Raw genomic sequence first — 7,236 nt, forward strand, 5'->3', positions numbered from 1 at the left:
CAGCAATCAAATACATGCTTGGTGGGGTTAAAACCTTCGTCTGCACACTCGCTGGGCCATTTAGGATTTCCTGTAACTATATGGTTGGGGAAAAGCTTCTTAGCACTTCACATGGATTTTGACATGCCAGACTTATCAATATTCTCACTAGTGCTATTTTAGCTGTGAAATTTAGAGATCACACAAAATGGGGGAATAGATGGAGATGTAAACCATAGAATTCAGGTTTGGTAGATGAATAGAAGAGATTGTGAATCCTTAAAATAAAAATTTTGTTTCACAATGGGAGAAGCACAATGTCATTTACTCTAAAAATGTCTTGTAGTGTCAAGAAGAGCATAAGCTAAGAGTTATAAATATATGGATATTGAAGTTGATTTAGAAGAGAAGAGCTAGATTAGGAATGAATGTATTAGAAGGTCCTGTGCACTCGTGCGCGGTGGGAGGGTGGTGGAGAAAGAAAGGATAATGCCTATTTACTGAAATAGAATTTTTCATAAGAGTTTATCAGATGGAGAATTTTCCAATTGTTGAAAGTAGAGGTCAGGAGAAACTTCAGGTGAAAATTCAACCACAGTATTGTTGCTCCTGGCATCCCATGTCTATGCTCACCAGTTTATGTTGTATATAGTAAGCCTTCCGCATTCATGGTAAATTAGGAGCACAAAATTTCATTGATTCTATGAAATTTGGAAGATATCGATTGAACTCTCATCGATTTGAAATTTGCGAATATTATAAGAAAGTTAATTTTATTTCTGTATACAGGCTGACTCTAAAGTTCACATACACTAAAAAGGTGTTGCTGAAATTGTCCTAGCCTGTTGTACACAGTACATTGATCCAAATGACCAGTTGGTAGACATGGATGAGGGAAAGGTTTGATAAAGCAGTTTTATATTTTGATTTGTGCTTTCATAAAGGCATTCTTTTGTTTTTTGTGTGTTTTCACTTTCTTTTCTTGTTTGAAAATAAACTTAGCCAAGACGTATTATCCATTCTCTCTCTCTCTCTCTTTCTCTCTCTCTCTCTCTCTTTATATATATATTTCACTAGACTATGTCAACCTATTTTATAAAGCAAGCAAATGTAGTTTGGATGATTCGGCCTTTAGTAGTTCACTTGCTTGATCTGGAGAAAGTCCTACATAGTGAAATTTTCCTGATTTGCAGATGCCATCTTTCAAAAAAGCTATTGAAGACATGGCTGCTAAGACATTGTGTTGCCATTGCATATAGAACATTTGAAAAGGAGAATGTTCCAGCCACTGAAGAAGAACGGGCTCACTGGTCTTTACCAGAAGATAATTTTGTTTTGTTAGCTATTGTTGGTCTGAAGACAAGTATTTCCTCTGAATACATATCTATCATTGTCATTGATGTTTATATAAAATTTATTGTGTTTTGCACATTCATTCCTAGCTACCAATTTCACCTCTTTGCTTAATTGCAATTGTCCATGTCAACCAATATCTTGTAAGTGGGTTATGTAGATTTGGATTTAACACGGAAATTGTTAATAAACTCTAACTTATGATAGCATTTGACTCTAAGATATGCTTCTACTGGTTAAATATCTGATTCTTAATCTCATATTTGATACGTGGAATCCTTGTCGACCTAGAGTCAAAGATTCAGTTGAGCTTTGCCAAAAATATGGGGTTAAGGTACTTATTTTCAATCATCCTCAATAGAATTATTAGATTACGTGTGTCCATTGAGAGATCTAATTTGTTCTTAAATTATCTTAATAAATGATGCATCATTTTTAGTTAGTATTTACATCTTAAAAAATAATTTATTTCTGGCATTACTAGATAGGTATTTAGGTAGTTATTCAATATGCCAACTAATGAAAGGTTTGTATATAACTGAACTACACTATTTTGGATTGCTTTTGTATAGTGTTTTGCAAGCTATAAATGAATTTGATATTTTAAGCATAACTCTTATATCTTTCAAAATCTATGCACTTGTAGGTTGTGAGATGGGGACGTTCTGTGTATGCAAATATTTAGAAATTTATCCAGTTTTAGCTTACAGTAAATGTAGCAGCTCTTATTATAAATGTTGCAGCTATTTCCTCTGTTGATGTCCCACTGAATGCAATGTAGGTCTGCTGTCTCCCAGTGTTTTGCTCTTTGGCTTTCCCCCTCAATTTATGTTTCAGCTGATATCCTTATGCATATTCATTGGGTAAATCTTATCATGGATGCTTTGGGAGTACTAGCATTGGCAACTGAACCACCAACTAATCACTTTATGGATCGGCCTCTAGTGGGCCGAAGGTTGGAACTTTGGTTTCTCTAATTGTGTCCTTTTCTTTGTGTAACGACCCAATTTTCAGTACGTCCTTATCACATTGAAAATCAAGTGTCACCAACTTGTTCACCTAATAGCTAACTAAATATTTATTATTAAGCTTGTAATCGTATTAGCACACGAATCGAATTTTTGAAAAACTAAGATAATTTAGTAAGTACAATAAAATAACACAAACATCGAGACAGAGATAATATACATCATACATACTATTTACATATTTACATATGTATTGTCATATGGGTTTTAAGTTAGCATACAACCTTTCACATCGAGTTACTATATACACGATCACACTTCGGGCCCTGATCCATATAGGAAGCCCCTAACTGGTGCCCGAAAACTAGCCTAGTCAACTATATACATCCTACTCTCTTAGTGAGTCTAACCAAAAGTGAGAGACTAAACACAAAAGCTAGGCTATCGCAAAATCTCCCAAAAAGTCTCATACTCAGCTCTCCAGCATCAACTGTCATCAGAGGAGAAAATCTCGAACACATCTGATGGGGAAGGAAGGAAAGGGGTAAGAACTGGGGAGTTCTTAGTAGAGCTGGGGTAGTTAGTTTAGTCAGGATTACTACAGTTCAAGTAATTCACAACGAAACATACAAGTGTCACAAAGAAATATCTAGTCACCACAATTCAAAATAACATTAAGGAATGTATAAACACAAGAAGACAATCACAAACAAAATTACAGTATCAAGTAAAATGCAAATGCACAACAAGGATGATGTATGTCTATTCCTAACGCATGCCATGAGCTTATGTGGCGGTTGCCTACCCGCTCCCGACATTACCCGGGCACAAGTCCCAGATATGGCTTTCCAGATGCATACTGTGTGCTTATAAGTCTTACGGCTAGGCCGCATATAGTGTGACTTTCAATGTGCTTACATCTGGAAAGCAGTTCTCAATGTGTGGGCGTCCCCACTATATATTTGACACTAAGGCCCAAACAAGGTCGCATCTGCTCTCCTGTGGCAGACAGACTTTTAAAGCATCCTTTTCTTTGTCTTTGTTCTCTACTCTCCTGTGGCAGAGATTCCTTTAATATTTTCCTTTCCTTTCCTTTCCTTTCCTTTCTTCTTCTTTATTTCCTATCGTTCATAATATAAATCATCCTCACATTATTCTCTCGCCTTTTCCTAAGTGTCTTATGAAAAGAGAATCAAAGATTCTTAAATTAGATTTGTCTTTTTAAAACTTTTATGGCAGTTTTCTGCTTATCCTTTTGTTATGTTTTAAATAAAACAATATCTTTTAAATAAATACTAATATATTATAATGATACAAAAATGCTAGTTTTAAGAATACAAGAGTATTAATATTACTATTTTATATCAAAACCTGCCTGTTAATGTTCTATTCTTTAAGCTTTTCAAATAATCTTTTATCCATTTACATTTTCATATTCAAAAATAATATTTAAATTGGTGACAAAAACTCTTTCAAAACCAAAATATTTTTGTGACCTTTCAAAATATATACTTGATTTTAGATCCATTTTCAAGCTTTTCCGTTTACCGATTCTTTTCACAGCTTTTAATTTAACTTCTCGGTCATTAAACTCACCCATTTAATTCAAAACTAACACAATGATGGCCCCAAATCAATCTCATTATCACGGTTTGGACAGTACAAACATAACCAAATCACAAGCTTAAACACATATAACAATATATCCACAAAATACAATATAAAGTCAACTAAACTCCATCAATAATTAATCACAACAATCATTTACTTATCCAACTCAAATTTAATCAGTGAGAATTTACCAAAACTCTACCTCCGTATGAAATTAAAATATTCGAAGTTTTGGGAAAGCTTTCTGACTGAATTGTGGAAAAAGAAAATGTCCGAAATCGTTTGTACCTCCTAAAACTTCAGTTGACCGAATTCAAAGGGTAGAAGAGCAACGTTACTGTCAACTTTCACCGATCAAAAGTGATACCAACACGTGGAAGAGGAGGATACGAATACTTTTATCGGATTAAATTTTTTACTGGAGTTATAAATTAGGAGAAATCGGGAAAGGAAAATGGTTGAGGGTTACAGTTTTTCGATGGGAGCTTTTGGTCTCTCTCTTTTCTTTCTTGCATGCAATTCGGTTATGAGTTAAAGAAAGGAGACTAGAGGATGTTAGCAATATTGGACAAGGATATGTGTCAAGAAGGGGGTTATATGTCATGTTTTCTTTCTTTTCCTTTTTTCTTTCTTAATACATTCGATCATAATGAAAGGGCATTAATCAAAGGATAAAGGTATTGGATGATAACTCATTATTAAGTTTCTTTGGTCAATAAAGAAAAAAGACGTGTTATGTCTTATATATGTATACATATGTATATAAGCCATGCTAATGAAATCCTAGGTGGATGAATCATGAATTAAAGTACATGGATTCTATTTATATTTTTTCTTTCTTCTATTATCTTAATAGCTCGGCCAAGAGAAAAATAAAATGAACATTGTTAGGTCATTATGCTAATTAAAGACATATGATGAGTTAAATAAATAATATATAAGGTTGAATAATATACCATAATAATAATAATATTATATAGGGTAAAATATATATGAGTTACTAACATAAATGACATTAGTAACTTAGAAATATAAAGATATTTGATGGAATTTTAGCAACTTTAAACTCATTAAGAAATACCGATAATTACTTATATCGGCAAAAGTCGGACTCAATGATAATATTAGTATTATTATTTAGACTCCATTATAATTAGAGCAAGTAAAATAGAAAAATAAGATAATAATAAAATTATATTACCATTTATTTTATTTTGGGGTTTAAAATCGGCTCGTCAAAATAAAACTAATCGCTTTAAAATACTATTTTAAAAAAATTTGCGTTAGTGCAAAAATTAGAGTTATTACACTTTGGATCATGACATTTTCTTGATATATTTTTCTAGTGTTACAACACCTGAAGAATTGGATGAATGTCATAAAATTTTGTTCTTTGTAAATGCATTTTTGAATGATGCACCCAAGAGTAAAGAAAGAAATTTAATTGAAGTGTGAATAGTGTAGCTCTAATATTAAATCTAAAGATTTTGGTTATTTTAACAGAAGAGAGAAATTTTTAAGTGCAATGAATAATATGCAAAATTAGAGATGAATTTTCTTGGAAAGTATAAGAACACCAAGATTTTACCAATTGCAAAATAGTCATACATTACCAATTGCCAACAGTCCTAAATAGCATATAGAAGGCTGCATTTATTTCATATTTACATTATGGATAATGGTCCTATTTCATTTGCAGCTTTATTATCCAAGTGATATATTGGAATCTTGAAATATTAAAGTTATTTTATTTTATTTTTTTTTTAAAAATAGTAATAGTTATGTAGAACAATATCATATGCAATTATATTTGGAACTATTGATATTGAGAATTTTTCATGTATAGAGTTATGTCTTATATTGAAAAATTGTGTTATAAAAGATTTATTTTTTAAATTTTGATATTAAAAAATAAATTTTTAATTTGAGATTATGTAAATGAGATGAGATTAATGAATGATTTAAAATTAAAAATAAATAAATAATTACATAGTTTATGGAGGTTTGAAAATCTCACAAAATAGTTAATTTTTGTTAAATTAAAAAATTAATTTGTGGAGGTTTTAAACTGTCATAAAAGTGATTTAACATTGCCACAAAAGTCCAATATAAAACCCCCCACTAAAGACACACAAAATTCTCCACTGAATAGATTGTGGAGGTTTTTTAAAACTCTCACAAAAGACCTCGTGGCACCTCAAATTTTAGGAGTTTTAGAAACCACCACAAACTATTTGGTGGGGTTATAAACCTCCACAAATAATAAAAAAACTACCACAAATAAATAAAAACCTTGTAGTATGTCAATGTCTCCTCCAATGCGGCAAAGTCGTCCAAGATTTTTGAGCGAGAATGGGGTATGGTACCTATAAGGGACTCTGATCCTTAAGTTAGTAAGGATTTTAGGTAGGTTTAAGTAGATAGGGGTTAAAAAAATACATGAGATTAATGGAATATTTATATCTTAGAAAAAATAACTTTATTATCTTTCTATAAATTATCCTCCTATAATGGTGGGTAGTTATTTTTTCTTTTACGTAGGGGTTGTTGGGATCTCATATTTGGATTTAAGCGAATTCTTAGATGCAGTTAAGAGTCTGTACATAGGTTGGGCAAACAAATTCAATGGACCCGTTTTTTATGTAGGTCGGGTAGTTGAGTAAAATTCTTCTAGATCTTTTTTTGTTGATTGGACTTGTCCATTTTAGGCATGATTTTACTATTGAGCCAGAATATGAATAGTTATGTAGAATAATACTATATACAATTATACTTGGAACGATTGACATTATGAATTTTTTTATATATAGAGTTTACATTATCTTTATTGAGAAATTATTGTGTTATAAAAGAGTTCATTTTTAAATTTTAATATTAAAATAAATTTTTAATTTGAGTAGTATTTAAATGAGACGGGGTTAATAAATATTTACAAATTAAAAATAAAAAATAATCACAAGATTTATAGAAGTTTGAAATCCCACAAAATGGTTACTTTTTGTTAAAATAAAAAATCAATTTGTGCAGGTTTAAACAGTCATAAAAGTGATATAAAACTGATACAAAAGACCAATGTGAAGCTCTCACTAAATAAATACAAAACTCCCACTAAGTGATTGCAAACATTTAAAAATAATCACATAAAAAAACTTGTAGCACCTCAAATTCTAGGGGTTTTAAAAATCTCAAAAATTATTTTGTAGGGTTATAAACCGTCACAAATAGACATAAAAATTGCCAAAAATCACCAAATTTCTTATAGTGAATCTTCTTCAATTATAAAATATCTTGAACCTACAATGGACTATTTAAGGCCAGGTGTTAT

This window comes from Arachis duranensis, chromosome 3 (assembly GCF_000817695.3).
Source record: "Arachis duranensis cultivar V14167 chromosome 3, aradu.V14167.gnm2.J7QH, whole genome shotgun sequence".
Lineage (NCBI taxonomy): Eukaryota > Viridiplantae > Streptophyta > Magnoliopsida > Fabales > Fabaceae > Arachis > Arachis duranensis.